We start from the raw sequence: 18,828 nt of genomic DNA on the forward strand, positions 1-18,828 counted from the left end.
TAGAAAGGTAAAGTAATTGTTGACTTGTGAATCTATAGAAGCTGGCAGGTAACCTTGTTGGCTGCTCACCAATCCAGCTTTCTACCGAAAGAGAAAATTTCTTTGTTTGTCATAACTAAACATATTAAGATGTATAGAACATATTTTGAATGTTCTAGCATAAGTTGGCACTCACTAAGGTCTGTGTGACCTTGGGGAAATTAGATCTTGGTGTCTGAGTTTCCTCAACTGTAAAACTATGATTTTAAATTGAGAACGCTAAAGTGCATGTTTAAATGCTGATATAATTTATTTCTAATTCAAGCCATGTAGAGAATCTCAAAAGAGAAAAAAAATTCCCCTTAGATGTTAGGCTTAGCCTTAGAACAGCATTGACTCCAGGAACCAAACATTTGATTTTGAATAACCTTGAATTACATTCTGCTTGAATCTGGGTGCTACATTTGGAGCTCACAATGTACCCCACTGAAGCGGCAGAGAAGAACCAGGAGGCAAAAGAACAATTACTTCTTGAAAAAGAGTGATGAGACCCTGACAATAGAGTGGTCTTTTTGGGATAGATAGAGAAAGTGCCGAATGTCAGATAACATTAGATTAATTTGAGATCCAGAGAACATTTAGGTCAGACTAACAAATTTACCTTTATTTGTGCTCTTAGCAACCTGTGTACCAGGTGTTTATTACTCTTGGACAAGAGCCTTCTGTTTATCTGGGAAGAGTTCATTGAGACATGAGTGTCCATTACGTAGGTGTGACGTTAAGTGATAGGAAGTTGGCATGCCAAGCCCATGTTGTAAGGGACCATGTTTTATGAGGAGGAAATGTTCATGATTAAGAATTTCTTAGACAAAATTAGGCTCATGTTTAAATTATCCTGAGTTATAAGATGATCACCAGAGAAAATGTGCAGTCATCCTCCATGGAATTGTGCTTATTTCAGGCAAAATTATTCCTAATGCCCATCCCTCCTTTTAGTGTCCAATATACAGCTGTCAAGTGTTGATGCAAGGCATGAAAATTCCATTTTTCTTTTCTTCTATAAAAAACACGAAAATCCTCCCATGCAATCTTCTAGGCTATTGTCACACAGTATGATTTATGTATTTCTTATATGTTTCTTTCTTTTCAAATCTGGAAGTATATTCTTTTGTTTTATTGGGCTATTTATTCTCTTGACATCCTTGGATGTGAGTTAATGGAACCATGATAAAAGAATAGAGAAGTAGAACAAACAAGCCTGATTGTATAGATTAGGACTGCCTGACAGATTAGGCATGGCAAGGATAGGAACAAAAGATAAAAATCACCTGATTCATGTGCACTGGGATGGTCCAAATAAACCAGTGCTTGAAGGTTTTGCTATACTGTGACTCTGAAAAATAAATGCAGGAAAGATTGGGTTATGACTGTGGGGATTAAGGAAAGATGTTTGCTTTCCTTTAAAAAAATTAATTTTGATACATAAAATGTAAATGCTTAGTCTAAGGGCCTAGCACAATGCTTTGCATTAAATGAGCATTTAATAGATATTTGTTAAAGTCAGGGAAAGGAGTTGATGCATGTGAGGCTAAGGAGATGGAGTAGGCAGACATCTATTAGTTTGTCTTCCCAGAAGAGTTCCCACCCCCTTTCTGGTCAGGCCCCATTCATGTGGCTAAGATTGGAGCATGCTACCATCTGACAGGTCCTGCTGGTTCTGATTGGTGTAGGGATGGAAACCCAAAGTAAAATAATCCTGGTGCCTTCTCTCCACAGTGATTGGCCCAGAGAAGTACCCTTAACAAAATCTGAGCCAATTGGAAGGCCTCCCCAGGATTTTTCAAGTTGGAAACATGGAAAATCATGGTAAAGCTGGAAGAACGTAAGAGTGAAAACCACTGGTTTTTACTCTTCCATACTCAGGAGGAAATAAGTCTGACATGGAGAAGTCAACCCACAGATAGAAACAAGAGAGGGAGAAAAGTCCTGACCACATTTGTCCCTGGTTCTAGCTGTTCCTATGGCCCAGTTTTATCCTTGGCCCTTGTGAGATTTGGTCACTTGAGCCAACCCTGCCGCCTTCACCAAAGCTCAAAGAGTCCTAACTAATACAAGGGGCACTTAAAGTAGAAGCAGAACTGGACTGATTTAGAAGTAACTAGACTCTGAGCAATGTGAGGTCAAGGATCATGTCTTTCATCTTTATAATCGCAGTGCGTGAAGTAGTGCTTGGTACTGTTGGTAATCAATAACTGCAGAGTCATTCCAAATACATTTATTAAGTATCCAGGAAACATGCTAAGTGCTGGGAATAAAACAGTGAGCAAGACAATTGCAGTCCTTTTCCTTAAGAAGATTTCAATCAAGAGAGAGCACAGACATAACCGGCAATGGTAATAAAAAGTGATGCTTGATAGAGGAGTATTTAATTAGGGTTATTGGACAACAAATAGATAGCGTAGCTAATCTAAGCAAAGAAGGGAATTATTAACTAACGGGCTATTTCACAGAACCCAAGGGGAAGAATGCAGCCTAGCCTTAGTGAGGACAGGGACAAGAACTGGAGAGACATTGTCCACCCAGAAGTGTTCTTTCTGACTCTCCTCTCTGCTTCTCTTTATCTTTTCCCAGTGACTGCTCCCCAGTCTGAGCGCTGCTCTAAAGCACAGGTCACAGTTATAAAATTGGTCACAGCTTCCAAGAACAAACCTGTCTGAGGAAGATAATCAAACTGACCAGAATTCCTCTGAGGAGGAATATCTAGTATGAAGTAGTCCTTGGATAAGTTGGTAGGCTGAGTGGGTGAGCCCTCAGGGCATGCTCGAGTTGCACAAGCTGATTGCTGTCAGCTCTGTGCATAAAACAAGAAGAATGGGTGTGACCCAGGAGAGACAGTTGGGAAGGAGAGGGTTTAGAGAAGAGACTGAATGACCTCTCTACCCTTCACCTCATTAACAACAAAGACTACAAAAGTTAAAAGATACTCAATGACCAGATACTTGTAATGAAAATGGTGATAGAGAGCTGAGTTCTGTCTGGGTTGGAGCAAAATGAGACAGTCCATGAATAGGCAAGAGGAAGACAGCCAAGTTACACAAGTTAGTGTCCCAGCCACCTGGAAAGACTCATTCTCTTTGCTCCTATTTCATGTTGCCAGAAAAGAAACTCTGATTGGCTGATCTTGGGACTGGTCTGTCTGATAGGCATGTACAAAATGACTGTTGGGTCCACAAGGGGGTAGATGGGATAGTTAAGGGGATTCTTGTGAACTGGTCAGATGTTCTAAAAAGCATTTAATACAGGGAAGAAATGGGTGTCAAGGGAACATATAAGAGAGGTGTCTAATTCATGCTAAATATTCTTTGAATAAAAGAACGAGTAAACTAGACTTTCTTGTATGGTTTGTCAAAAGCTGTGATATATACAGAAGGAAGACAAAGCCATGAGGCAGTCAAAGTCAAGAGTAAGAAAAAGCCATGAGGTAGGAAGAAAGTAAGTAGAATACGTGGTTACAAGAGAAGTAGAAGCTGAGACAGAGACTCCAGAGGCTTTGCTGATGTGGGGGAGGGCAGATGATGAGATGCGACCCAGCGAGCAGACAAGCGCTGTTCCTGTTCTCCTCAAGGTCTGACTCTGTGAACGGAGGGCTATTATTCCCAAGACCTGGTAGTTTAAATGCTGGACTTGTCCCTTTTTTTCTTATTTCCTTATTTTCTCCGGTATTCTTACAAGTAACTACCATAGTTGAGATGCCCTGAGCACATTTATGTTCCTGAGAATCTGAAAGAGCTTAATAACAAAACAAGGAAGGAAGGAAGGAAAGGAGGGAGGGAGGGAGGGAGGGAGGGAGGATGGGAGGGAAGGAGAAAGAAAGAGAGAAAGAAATGAGCAGGATCACGGTTAGCACATACATGTTTATAATTGAGTAAGAGTTTCGTTCTCCCCTTCAACCCGGTTCCTTTCTCATAGTTTCTGTTTTCCTCTCCATCCCTACTTCTTTATTCCCTATAAATTCCCTCTCTCAGCCTCCGAATAAAAAACCTATTCTACCCATCTTTCTCCTTTCCCTTTCTATTTAGTTACACATAATGTTGTACAGATGTTCACTGGGTTGCTCAACACTCAACTTATGCAAATTTGACTTTATACAAATTATTACATAAGGCACATAATAAAATTTAGAGACACAGAAAATTTTGTATTATGTGTGGAAATGAAAACTATTTTAGTGCATAGATGAATGCTAAGAAGCAAGGCCTAAAATAGCCCCTATGAGGAAAAGGGCAATTGCTCTTCCCCTTCTGCTGTCTCTTAATCCCTGCATTGATGGAGTCACACTCCTCCTCCATCTCCTTTTACTCCACTGTGGTAGGATCTGCAGTGAAGTGCTCAGAACTGGGATCCCACTGCTAGGGGTGTCACATCCTTTTTTTAGCTGAGTGACCTTGGGTAAATCATATAATCTCTCTAAATCTCAATTTCCTACTCTACAAAGTAGAGATAATAAGGTTTCCTTCCTTGGAGTTGTTATAAGAAACAAATCAGATAACCTTTGCATAATGCCCAGCCTGTAATGAATATCCTTGCCTGATATTACTCACCCCAGTAACAGGCTTCTTTCTTTCCTGACCTACAACTTAAGTCCTTTTCAACTTCTGAGTCATGAAAAAAGCATAAGAGATCAATAGCACAAACTGGGGAGCATCAATAGTAGAAAATGTGGTCCTGTGGGGCTTCAGATCAAAAACTAATCTCTTTTTTTTTTTTCGAAGTGAGTTGGATGGATCTGAATTCATACAGCGATGAAGTGAGCTGGAGGTTCCTCTAAAATGCTTTTCCAGGTGTTTGAAAGGGTTCTCAGTTCCTTCTTTGCTGATCCCTTTCTTTCATTCCAGGTTCTCCTGCATAAATAAATGTGGGGGGGAAAGCACTTAAATCAGATTTGGAGGAGGAGAAGGTGGGGAGAGTAATAGTCAAGGTTTGTAACCTAAATATTCTCCCTATGAAAACAACTTCCTACAGAAACTCAGGTCACATGCCTTTAAACTGCAGTACAGTGGAATAAAACAGTTCTCGGCTCTTATTGAATGGGGAATTTATCGGGCTGTCTTTTAAAAAAATCCTGTGGAACCAGTGAGAGTCTCGGGAACCATGTTCATATCCATAATAATGAAGCCAGATAAGGGTGAATGACTCAGATTCTGCCCATCAAACCATCCAAGCACCATGTGAAAAGTTTTGATAAGGCCCCAGGAAGACAGTTTATGCAGTCCATTTGTCATTGAATACGGTCTCATCCTTAGCACAACATTTTTAAACAGTTTGATTTTTAAAAAAATCAATAGTCCTAGAGTAAGAATGATATCAGGACAACAATCTTCAATTTAATATTGAGGGCTTTTTTCACATCTCTTTTAGCTTTAAACCAACTGGCTTGTATCATAGTCTAAATTCCAACAATGACGTTCCAATGCTTCCAGATTAATTCTTTCTTACTTTTGTCATGTAACACAGGTACAGACTCTTTTCTTGCTTACCAGTGGTTTCTGACTTGACTTTTGAGCTGAGGAAACTCTTTTATCAAATAAAACCCTACTCAGAACTCAACAGCCGAAAGGAACTGCTCAGGAAGCATCTGCTATCAGGAAGATCATTGGAAAACCACTACCCTATGCTAAGAATGCTTTGTTTGACTGGCAGATTTCATAGCCAGAATAGAGAAGCAATCAAAATGTAATTTGCTCAAAGTATGGAAATTTGTTAAGTAGCACATAAATAGAACATAATAAAATATAATAGCTACATTTATGAAAAAGTTGCATTACAGTATTATGCCTTGCCACTAGGAATAGAAATGGCTGCAGGTTCAAGACTGCATTTTCCAGTCTGCATTCTCTACTTTCCCTCAGGTGTGACGGGCTGGAGCTCTGGAACAACCCATGATAAGCAGTATGCTCTCTTGCCTCTCTCCTGAGTGAGCATCCCCCCAGTAGTTAGAATTTGTACATGTCCTAGGTCCAGGCCTTTCAATCCTGGTGACTGATTACTGGAAATGTGGTTCCAGATTATGGCCCATCTGGAAGGAACCTCTAGCAGAGATGGTACAAAGACATTTTCCTAAACTGCTCTGACTTTGACATAAAACTGGGGAGAATGGAACTTTTCCTCAACCCAAGGATGTTAAATCTTATTTCATTAAAAGGAGCTTTGATCCTAGAGGCATTACTTTATAATAACAACCCCCTGTATTATTTTTGAGAAAATTAACCATCTTTATGATGAGCTCCCATTTTCCAACTCCAGAGTGGGATCCTTGGTTTTTATAAACCTAGAGGGGAAAATTTTTCAAGTTTCTAAACAAAGTTACCCAGCAGACTAGTGGAGTAGGGCAGATACAGTAGCATGGTCCTACGTGTGCAGCACAAACCTCGATATGTCAAAGCATCAAGAATTTTTCAGAGGGTAAGACAGTCATGATAATGTATCTTACTCTTGAACCCTTGCATCAAAAAGCTCTTTTTCCTCAGTCTTGCATTTCCTCTGCCATTGTTCCTTCAATGCAGGCAGCCACCATCCCTCCAAGCTGCTGCTAGTCCTATCAATAAGGAAGTTTTGCTTCAGGTCTGTCTCCTCATAACCTACTCCTTTTCACTAGGGGTAGTAAGGAGTAGGGTTGTCCTGGAGCTCTGTCACAAAGGCTCATTAGGGCTGACTGTTAAATTTTCAAAATTTTTGCAAGCCACTCTTAAAAATTAAATTGTGTAAACTTAGAACTAAGCAAATTTTTTTAAACTAATAAACACTCAAAATTCAAAACTTACTAGTTATTTTACAACTACCTGTACTTTTATGCATTCATTGTATGTGTATGGTGGAAATTTCATAGACAGTTATGCTATTTTTTGACTCTTTCCCATTCTACATTCAGCGATGTCAGGTTGGCAACTTGAAATCAATCATGGTAAGAACATTTATACCATGGAAATTGTTGAACACAACAAAATTAGGGCTTTCTTAATTTTCTGGATAGCTAGTTGTTAAATGTTTACCATCACATTCTTGGCAAAGACAGTATGAATGGATGTCTATTCCTTTGCAGATGCCCAACAAAACACTGAGTTAAATTTACATGACTAGCTAGTGGGACATTTCACCATCAACTAGCTGTTTTTATAATGCTGTGAACTCCGATAGTCACAAGTGGAGTCCCTTGTTCTCTCTTTTTCACCAATGAACACTGTAAATCAGTAGCAGTAAAGAATTAAGTTAGGTTTCAACAAGAAATAAAAACTACGTCAATCAACTGTGTGGGTAGCACCTTATACTGTTAGAAAAGTGGTAAAGATATGAAACTCATAAATCTATTGTGTGAATATATCAGACAGAGATGGAGAAGAAGCTATCACAAGAGGAAGGACATAAATTGTGTTGTGTGAAAGGAAAGGAATGTATTAAAAGAAAGAAATGTACTGCATGGGTTCATAATTTGGTAATAATGTGAACTCATTAGCTAGAGTCTGGGATATTTTTGCTGGGCAGTAAACAGTTTGTCATAGGTAGAAAGAAGACTTTACTGAAGTTAGAAGGGTTAGATCATAAAAGAATGATTTAGTGGACATCTAATGGTTATTATCATATGTGCTCACATTCAAAGCCAGGTCCATTTGTATGTGGGGGGATGGATTCTTTGTGGGTGCCTTTCTGTATAGTGTCCTTCTAGGGATGGAATTGAGCGTTTCTGCTTTCCTGGAATCCAAGCTCTTCACACCTCTGAATCCCAGACAGTGTCCATCTCTGCCTAAGTCCATAATGTATCCCTATTCCCCAGTGCTTTTCTAGAATTAACTTCTTTCCTGGATGATTAATCCTAACAACATTTTCCTTGGTAGATAAGGTGTGTCTGTTTCAAATAGGGCTGGGACTAGGCTGAGGCAAGTGGACTTGCTTCTGGTGCAAAATTTAAGGGGCAAGAAAAAACTTCAAAATACTTCATAATCAAGATAAATAATATTTTAATGCAATGTTTCAAGATATCAAAATTAATGCAAAAATCCATAATTTATGAAATATCCAAATTTTAAATAATGACAGCATTATTGTTTAGTAAGAAGAGTGGGTGTTCTCACTTGTAAACCAGTCTTCCAAGTGGACAGCTCTTGTTCCCATTTTCATGTCTCTCGTGAGAATTTGCCCAGTTAGCTATTTCCTCTCTCTCCTAGATCTTCAGCTTCCTCTTAAGGAAGATTTGCTCCCCAAAGCCAACAAACTGCTTAAGTGTCAACTACCTTTAAAATAAAAACAAAGCTAAGACTGCCTCACCTCAATTGCCTTGACTCCGCTACAGCGGGCACCTCCCTGATCTTCCTTTTACGCCAAAGTTTCTTTTTCTTTTTTAATATTGATTTTGAAACTCTTTTTTCTTTTTTTAAAATATTTATTTATTTATTTGGTTGCACTGGGTCTTAGTCGTGGCAGGCGGGCTCCTTAGCTGTGGCATGTGAACTCTTAGTTGTGGCATGCATGTGGGATCTAGTTCCCCAACCAGAGATCAAACCCAATGCAGGGCCCCCTGTATTGGGAGCACAGAGTTTTATTCACTGCACCACCAGGGAAGTCCCTATACCAAAGTTTCTTGAAAAAGAGTCTGTGCTCAATGTCTTTGTGTTCTCACCTCCCATTGGCATTTGCTCACTGGACAATGTTGATTATTCCTGTCTTCTTGAGGAATCTCTTCTCCTTTGACTTCGATGATGCCATAATTCCCCTCCTGCTTTCCAACTTTCCTTCTCAGACTTGTTTGCAGGCTCATTTATTCCTGCCCTGTCTTAAAATGTTGATAATCCTCGAGGTCTGACACCAGCACTCACTCTCTTCTTCTCCCTCCCTCGGTGACCACATAACTCCCCTGAGATCACTATCACTAATAAGCACATGACTCTCCTTTCCAGCTCTGAAGTCTTTCCTGAGCTACAGATTCCTACGTAAACCACCCACTCACTCTCTTGGCTGTCCCCTAGAAACCTCAAACTCAAAATATCCAAATTGAAATCATTTGCCATCTTCCCAGTCTGCTTTTCCTATATTACATATCTGGTTGAATGGCACTAAAATCCAACAAAGAAGGAGAAGTCACCCTTGAGTCTCCCCTTTCAATGGTCTAGGGCTCTGGAGCCCCATGTTCTTTAGGAGACGCCACCTCCACCATCAATGGAGCTGCCAGCGGAGACCACCAGGGATCCCCTTCAATATCTGCGCACAGACCCATAGAACTCCTGTGCTCCTGGAAGGACATCTCACGATGATCTGCCCAGGTCATCCCACTCTTCCTCTCTGCCCTCATCTGCTGCCTCTCTCCACCTCACTCCCTCTGTGCCAGAAATACTAGCCTTCTTATTTCCACCAGACCTTTCTTTCCCCAGATGCTCACATGACTCCCCACTTTCCTTCCCTCAGCTCTCTGCTGATACAAAAATCATCAGAAAGGCCGTCCCTGTCCACCTGACATAAAATCAGCAACTCACTCCCCTGCTATCCTCTAGTGCCCTATCCTGCTTCATTTTTCGTCACACCACTTATACACACCTGACTTATACTTATTTGTCTGTTTGTTTACTGTACCTTTCCCATCAGAATGTACATTTCCTGAGAGCAGAGTCTGTTTTATAAACTCTATATCCTTATCACCTAGAACTGTCTGACATTTAGTAGATGCATAGTAAATATTTGTTAAATAAATGAATGATTAATTCCTGTCACGTCTACTTTAACATGTATTGTCTCTATTAGTTTCCCCTTTCACACATTCTATAAATGTTGACTCAGGCCCTCGTCTGAGCCCTGCACAGTGCTGGTGTTCACCTATCTGCTGCTCCAGACCTCACTCTCTCTGGTCTGGACTCTTGCAATTTTCCCCTCACTGGTCTCCTTGCTTGCAGTCAAGCCTCCCTTTTACCTGTTCATCATGCTGTTGCTAGATTATCTTTCCAACAGAGCTCAATTTGATAGTTTCTCTGTGAAAGCTTTTTCAATAATTTCAGGGGAATTGCTGGACCTTCCCTGTGTCCCAGTGTATCTTGTACAGGTGGTTATCATGACACATATACCACAGCACTTTGCTACACATATTTACACAACCATCACACTCTACTTGACTGCAAGTCCATTGAGGGCAGATGCTGTCATTTATTTGTCCCTAAATCTTATTCATCTTCACTACTTAACAGTGCCAGGGGTATCATGAAAGCTTGGTAAATATTTTTGAATAATAATATAATTTTGAATAAGTGACGTAATAGTGTATTCAATGAGTTATTTGCCTTTATGCCAGAGTCCAAAGCACTTATTCACAAATCACAGTGTGTTTGTCTAACTTTAGAAATGATGCTACCACACACCTCTATATAATAGGTAAAAAGCAGGTAGTGTTATCTCCCTCTAACAGAAGGAAGACTGGATTTATATCTGTTTTCTAGGATTAGTTTGCATCCAAAACTGGATTGATAGCATCAAGTCCAGTGTGCAGATTATTAAATTAGATGTTAAGGGATTATCAGAGAAAAGTAGAAACATTCTCTGCCTTCAAGGATTATATTACTTCAAGGACAGGACGACATGCATAGAAAATACATGTTCATCAAACTCCTTTTAACAACCCTAAAAGTGGACCACCCAAATATTAGGACAGAAAAAGGCCTCTTCCAGCCAAGCTGAAACTCCTTCAGCGGGAGATCAGCGTCTTTGTTCAGATGACAGCTGCCTACCTAGTGAGTGGAACTCCAAGCAGGGAACAAGTTGCCTCTTCTAAGCCTGCAGTGCTCCCTAATGGCCAGCTGTCCAGGGCATGCCGCAGAATCACAGCATTTTGACCGTTCAAGTCTCAGCATCACTTCCACAATTCACCTGGAGGGATGAAGCAGCTGGAGCAGAATGCACAGGGAAATGATGATGAATTCCTAAAGACTATTCTACAATAGGTTATCTATCACTGACAAGTCAATAGGTAGATGCTTCCATTTTGAAGGAAGCTGCTAAAAGAAAAAAATAAACTAAGACCATGTTTCTAAAACTAAATCAAAACTACAGTTATTCAACTTCAAAATTGTGATATTCTGGTTTTCTGTGTAAAAAGAAAATGAGGCAGAAAAATAAAGTAATTTATAAAATAAAATAATTTATAAATTATAAATAATTTATAAATTATAAATAAAATAATTTATAAATTATAAAGTAATTTATAGTAAATTTCATGTATTTTGAACTGTTCTTTCAAACCCTGTCCCTCAATTAACCTCAAAACAATACTGCAAGGTAAATATTTCTAGCTCTATTTTTATAGAAGAATATATTGTGGGGAAAAAAAGGTCCACATAAAAATATTAATGATTTCTTTCTCTCAGTATGGATCATGGTATTTTATTTTCTTCTATAGATTATATTCTATTAGTCTCATTATTTATTTTGTGGCTTTCCCGAGCTTTGGCCAGGGGAGCTCCCTCAAGTGAACTCTTGTGTCTTTTTCACATGCCCCCATCAATTTTGGGGCACTTCCTCACTCTCTGGCACCACAATATATACTTCAGGCTCCTCTTGCATTTTTCTTGCCTCAGTCCTGGAATCAACCAAGAATATGCACGCTGCTTTTATTGGACAATGGTTTAAAAACAAAACCAAGATCTGAGTGCCAGGTGGGCTCACTGCTGAGATGTCACTGTTTCTAGGCTCTTGTGGGAAAAAAGATAAGAAATACATGTGTGCCTAACACATATATTCCACACACACTCCTCTACCTCTCTCTCTATCTCTAAATATATTAAAAACTGTGAATTCACACTGATACCTCTGATTCCAAATCCCTAGCCTGCCTCATTTCTTTCTCCAGCAGTGAGAAACCAGACTCTCATTATCCACAACATATTTATTTATTTAATCAATTCTGGAAGGCATGTAAAGAAGTTATTGAATTGCTAACCAATACCTCAGTGAAAAACAAATTTAGTAACAATATTTACTATTGTTCAGTTCTTTGTAGTTAACCTTACAATACATAGTCCAAACACTGTTTTCCAAATTTTTGCTGTGTGTGCTTTGAGTTTCCTCTACTCCCTGATTCATTTTAACTATTTATTGAGTATAACTTACATTTAGAATTACCATGATGCCAAAAGTCAAAGCTTTAAAAAAAAACAAAAACGTTACACCCTGAGCAGTGTCATTCTTCCCTCAGCCTTTCCCCTGTCCGCATTTTCCTATTCTTTCCATCTAGGCCCACCCACCTCCTTTAGGTGACCAAATTAATTAGTTCTGGTTTATGCTTCCTGTGTTTCTGTTTGCACGAATGAGATGATATGGGAATATTTCTCACAGTATATTACACATACTATGATACTCTTTTGCACCTGGTCTTTTCACTTAAAAGTATATCCTGGAGATGGCAGATAGCAGAAGCAAGAAGAACTACAATCCTGCAGCCTGTGGAACAAAAACCACATTCACAGAAAGATAGACAAGATGAAAAGGCAGAGAGCTATGTACTAGATGAAGGAAAAAGATAAAACCCCAGAAAAACAACTAAATGGAGTGGAGATAGGCAACCTTCCAGAAAAAGAATTCATAATAATGATAGTGAAGATGATCCAGGACCTCGGAAAAAGAATGGAGGCAAAGATTGAGAAGATGCAAGAAATGTTCAACAAAGACCTAGAAGAATTAAAGAACAAACAAACAGAGATGAACAATACAATAAATTAAATGAAAACTACACTAGAAAGAATCAATAGCAGAATAACTGAGGCAGAAGAACGGATAAGTGACCTGGAAGACAGAATGGTGGAATTCACTGCTGCAGAACAGAATAAAGAAAAAAGATTGAAAAGAAATGAAAACAGCCTAACAGACCTCTGGGACAACATTAAATGCAACAACATTTGCATTAGAGGGGTCCCAGAAGGAGAAGAGAGGGGAAAAGGACCCGAGAAAATATTTGAAGAGATTATAGTCAAAAACTTCCCTAACATGGGAAAGGAAATAGCCACCCAAGTCCAGAAAGCACAGAGAGTCCCATACAGGATAAACTCAAGGAGAAACATGCCGAGACACATAGTAATCAAACTGGCAAAAATTAAAGACAAAGAAAAATTATGGAAAACAACAAGGGAAAAATGACAAATAACATACAAGGGAACTCCCATAAGGTTTACAGCTGATTTATCAGCAGAAACTCTACAAGCCAGAAGGGAGTGGAATGATATACTTAAAGTGATGAAAGGGAAGAACGTACAACCAAGATTACTCTACCCAACAAGGATCTCATTCAGATTCGATGGAGAAATCAAAAGCTTTACAGACAAGCAAAAGCTAAGAGAATTTAGCACAATGAAACCAGCTCTACAACAAGTGCTAAAGGGACTTCTCTAAGTGGGAAACACAAGAGAAGAAAAGGACCTACAGAAACAAACCCAAAACAATTAAGAAAATGGTCATAGGAGCATACATATAAATAACTACCTTAAACGTGAATGGATTAAATGCTCCAGCCAAAAGACAGAGGCTTGCTGAATGGATACAAAAACAAGACCCATATATATGCTGTCTACAAGAGACCCACTTCAGACCTAGGGACACATACAGACTGAAAGTGAGGGGATGGAAAAAGATATTCCATGCAAATGGAAATCAAAAGAAAGCTGGAGTAGCAATACTCATATCAGATAAAATAGACTTTAAAATAAAGAATGTTACAAGAGACAAGGAAGGACACTACGTAATGATCAAGGAATCAATCCAAGAAGAAGATATAACAATTGTAAATACATATGCACCCAACATAAGAGCACCTCAATGCATAAGGCAACTGCTAACAGCTATAAAAGAGGAAATCGACAGTGACACAATAATAGTGAGGGACTTTAACACCTCACTTACACCAATTGACAGATCATCCAAACATAACATTAATAAGGAAACACAAGCTTTAAATGACACAATAGATTTAATTGATATTTACAGGACATTCCATCCAAAAACAGCAGATTAAACTTTCTTGTCAAGTGCTCATGGAAAATTCTCCAGGATAGATCACATCTTGGGTCACACATCAAGCCTCGGTAAATTTAAGAAAATTGAAATCATATCAAGCATCTTTTCTGACCACAATGCTATGAGATTATAAATGAATTACAGGGAGAAAAATGTAAAAAACACAAACACATGGAGGCTAAACAATATATTACTAAATAACCAAGAGATCACTGAAGAAATCAAAACCAAGTCCAGAAAGCACAGAGAGTCCCATACAGGATAAACTCAAGGAGAAACATGCCGAGACACATAGTAATCAAACTGGCAAAAATTAAAGACAAAGAAAAATTATGGAAAACAACAAGGGAAAAATGACAAATAACATACAAGGGAACTCCCATAAGGTTAACAGCTGATTTCTCAGCAGAAACTCTACAAGCCAGAAGGGAGTGGAATGATATACTTAAAGTGATGAAAGGGAAGAACGTACAACCAAGATTACTCTACCCAACAAGGATCTCATTCAGATTCGATGGAGAAATCAAAAGCTTTACAGACAAGCAAAAGCTAAGAGAATTTAGCACAATGAAACCAGCTCTACAACAAGTGCTAAAGGGACTTCTCTAAGTGGGAAACACAAGAGAAGAAAAGGACCTACAGAAACAAACCCAAAACAATTAAGAAAATGGTCATAGGAGCATACATATAAATAACTACCTTAAACGTGAATGGATTAAATGCTCCAGCCAAAAGACAGAGGCTTGCTGAATGGATACAAAAACAAGACCCATATATATGCTGTCTACAAGAGACCCACTTCAGACCTAGGTACACATACAGACTGAAAGTGAGGGGATGGAAAAAGATATTCCATGCAAATGGAGATCTAAAGAAAGCTGGAGCAGCAATATTCATATTAGATAAAATAGACTTTAAAATAAAGAATGTTACAAGAGACAAGGAAGGACACTACGTAATGATCAAGGAATCAATCCAAGAAGAAGATATAACAATTGTAAATACATATGCACCCAACATAAGAGCACCTCAATGCATAAGGCAACTGCTAACAGCTATAAAAGAGGAAATCGACAGTGACACAATAATAGTGAGGGACTTTAACACCTCACTTACACCAATTGACAGATCATCCAAACATAACATTAATAAGGAAACACAAGCTTTAAATGACACAATAGATTTAATTGATATTTACAGGACATTCCATCCAAAAACAGCAGATTAAACTTTCTTGTCAAGTGCTCATGGAAAATTCTCCAGGATAGATCACATCTTGGGTCACACATCAAGCCTCGGTAAATTTAAGAAAATTGAAATCATATCAAGCATCTTTTCTGACCACAATGCTATGAGATTATAAATGAATTACAGGGAGAAAAATGTAAAAAACACAAACACATGGAGGCTAAACAATATATTACTAAATAACCAAGAGATCACTGAAGAAATCAAAGAAGAAATCAAAAAATACTTAGTGACAAATGACAATGAAAACATGAAGATCCAAAACCTATGGGATGCAGCAAAAGCAGTTCTAAGAGGGAAGTCTATAGCTATACAAGCCTACCTCAAGAAACAAGAAAAATCTCAAATAAACAATCTAACCTTATACCTAAGGAACTAGAGAAAGAAGAACAGACAAAATACAAAGTTAGGAGAAGGAAAGAAATCATAAAGCTCAGAGCAGAAATAAATGAAATAGAAACAAAGAAAACAATTGCAAACATCAATAAAACTAAAAGCTGGTTCTTTGAGAAGATAAAAAAATTGATAAACCATTAGCCAGACTCATCAAGAGAAAAGAGTGAGAGGACTCAAATCAGTAAAATTAGAAGTGAAAAAGGAGAAGTTACAACAGACACAACAGAAATACAAAGCATCCTAAGAGACTACTACAAGCAACTCTATGCCAATAAAGTGGACAACCTGGAAGAAATGGACAAACTCTCAGAAGTGCACAACCTTCTGAGACTGAACGAGGAAGAAATAGAAAATATGAACAGACAAATCACAAGTAATGAAATTGAGAGGGGTGGGATAGGGAGGGAGAGGCAAGAGGGAAGAGATATGGGAACATATGTATGTGTATAACTGATTCACTTTGTTAAAAAACAGAAACTAACATGCCATTGTAAAGCAATTATACTCCAATAAAGATGTTAAAAAAAAAAATCTTCCAACAAATAAAAGCCCAGGACCAGATGGCTTCACAGGTGAATTCTATCAAACATTTAAAGAAGAGCTAACACCCATCCTTCTCACACTCTTCCAAAAAATTGTGGAGGAAGGAACACTCTCAAATTCATTCTATGAGGCCATCACCCTGATACCAAAACCAGACAAAGATACTACAGAAAAAGGAAATTATAGACCAATATCACTGATCAATATAGATGCAAAAATCCTCAACAAAATACTAGCAAACAGAATCCAACAACACATTGAAAGGATTATACACCATGATCAAGTGGGATTTATCCCAGGGATGCAAGGATTCCTCACTATATGCAAATCAATTAATGTGATATACCTATTAAAAAATTGAAGAATAAAAACCATATGATCATCTCAATAGATGCAGAAAAATCTTTGAAAATATTCAACACCTATTTATGATAAAAATTCTCCAAACAGTGAGCATAGAGGGAACCTACCTCAACATAATAAGGCCATATATAACAAACCCACAGCAAACGTCATTCTCAATGGCAAAAAACTGAAAGCATTTCCTCTAAGATCAAGAACAAGATAAGGATGTCCACTCTCGCCAGTATTATTCAGCATAGTTTTGGAAGTTTTAGCCACAGCAATCAGAGAAGAAAAAGAAATAAAAGGAATCCAAATCTGAAAAGAAGAAGTAAAGCTGTCACTCTTTGCAGATGACATGATACTGTACATAGAGAATCCTAAAGATGCCACCAGAAAACTATGAGAGCTAATCGATGAATTTGGTAAAGTTGCAGGATACAAAATTAATTCACAGAAATCTTTTTTATTCCTATACACTAATGATGAAAAATCTCACAGAGAAATCAAGGAAACACTCCCATTTACCATTGTAACAAAAAGAATAAAATATCTAGGAATAAACTTACCTAGGGAGACAAAAGACCTGTATGCAGAAAACTGTAAGACACTGTTGAAAGAAATTACAGATGGTAACAACAGATGGAGAGATATACCATGTTCTTGGATTGAAACAATCAATATTGTGAAAATGACTATACTACCCAAAGCAATCTACAGATTCAACGTAATCCCTATCAAATTACCAATGGCATTTTTTACAGAACTAGAACAAAAAATCTTAAAATTTGTATGGATACACAAAAGACCCTGAATAGCCAAAGCAGTCTTGAGGGAAAAAATGGAGCTGGAGGAATCAGACTCCCTGACTTCAGACTATACTACAAAGCTACAATAATTAAGATAATATGGTACTGGAACAAAAACAGAAATATAAATCAATGGAACAGGATAGAAAGCCCAGGGATACACCCACACACCTATGGTCAACTCATCTATGACAAAGGAGGCAAGGATATACAATGGAGAAAAGACAGTCTCTTCAATAAGTGGTGCTGGGAAAACTGGACAGCTACACATAAAAGAATGAAATTAGAACACTCCTTAACACTATACACAAAAATAAACTCAAAATGGACTAGAGACCTAAATGTAAGACCAGACACCATAAAACTGTTAGAGAAAAACATAGGAAGAATACTCTTTGACATAAATCACAGCTAGATCCTTTTTGATCCACCTCCTAGAGTAATGGAAATAAAAACAAAAATAAACAAATGGGTCTCAATGAAACTTGAAAGCTTTTGCAAAGCAAAGGAAACTACACACAAGACAAAAATACAACACTTAGAATGGGAAAAAGTATTTGCAAACAAATCAACAGACAAAATCTCCAAAATATGTAAACAGCTCATGGAGCTGAATATTAAAAAAACAAACAACCCAATCCAAAATGGGCTGAAAACTTTTATAGACATTTCTCCAAAGAGGATATACAAATGGCCAAGAAGTACATGAAAAGCTGCTCAACATCACTAATTATTAGAGAAATGCAAATCAAAAGTACCATGAGGTATCACCTCACACCAGTTAGAATGGGCATCATCAGAAAATCTAGAAACAATAAATGCTGGAAAGGGTGTGGAGAAAAGTGAACCCTCTTGCAGTGTTGGTGGGAATATAAATTGATACAGCCACTATGGAGAACAGTATGGAGGTTCCTGAAAAAACTAAAAATAAAATTACCATATGACCCAGCAATCCCACTACTGGGCATATACCCAGAGAAAACCATAATTCAAAAAGACACATGCACCCCAATATTCATTGCAGCACTGTTTACAATAGCCAGGTCATGGAAGCAACCTAAATGCCCATCGACAGAGGAATGGATAAAGAAGATGTGGTACATTTATATAATGGAATATTACTCAGCCATAAAAAGGAACGAAATTGGGTCATTTGTAGAGACTTGGATGAATCTAGAGATTGTCATACAGAGTGAAGTAAGTCACAAAGAGAAAAACAAAAGCATATATGTGGAACGTAGAAAAATGGTCGAGATAAACCAGTTTGCAGGGCAAAAATTGAGACACAGATGTAGAGAACAAATGTATGGACACCAAGGGGGAAAAGCAGTGGCAGGTGGTGGTGGTGGTGTGATGAGTTGGGAGATTGGGATTGACATGTATACACTGATGTGTATAAAATGGATGACCTAATAAGAACCTGCTGTATAAAAAAATAAATTAAATTAAATTAAAAAAAAAGTATATACTGGAAATT

Source organism: Neophocaena asiaeorientalis, unplaced genomic scaffold (genome assembly GCF_003031525.2).
Source record: "Neophocaena asiaeorientalis asiaeorientalis breed wild unplaced genomic scaffold, Neophocaena_asiaeorientalis_V1.1 scaffold127, whole genome shotgun sequence".
NCBI lineage: Eukaryota > Metazoa > Chordata > Mammalia > Artiodactyla > Phocoenidae > Neophocaena > Neophocaena asiaeorientalis.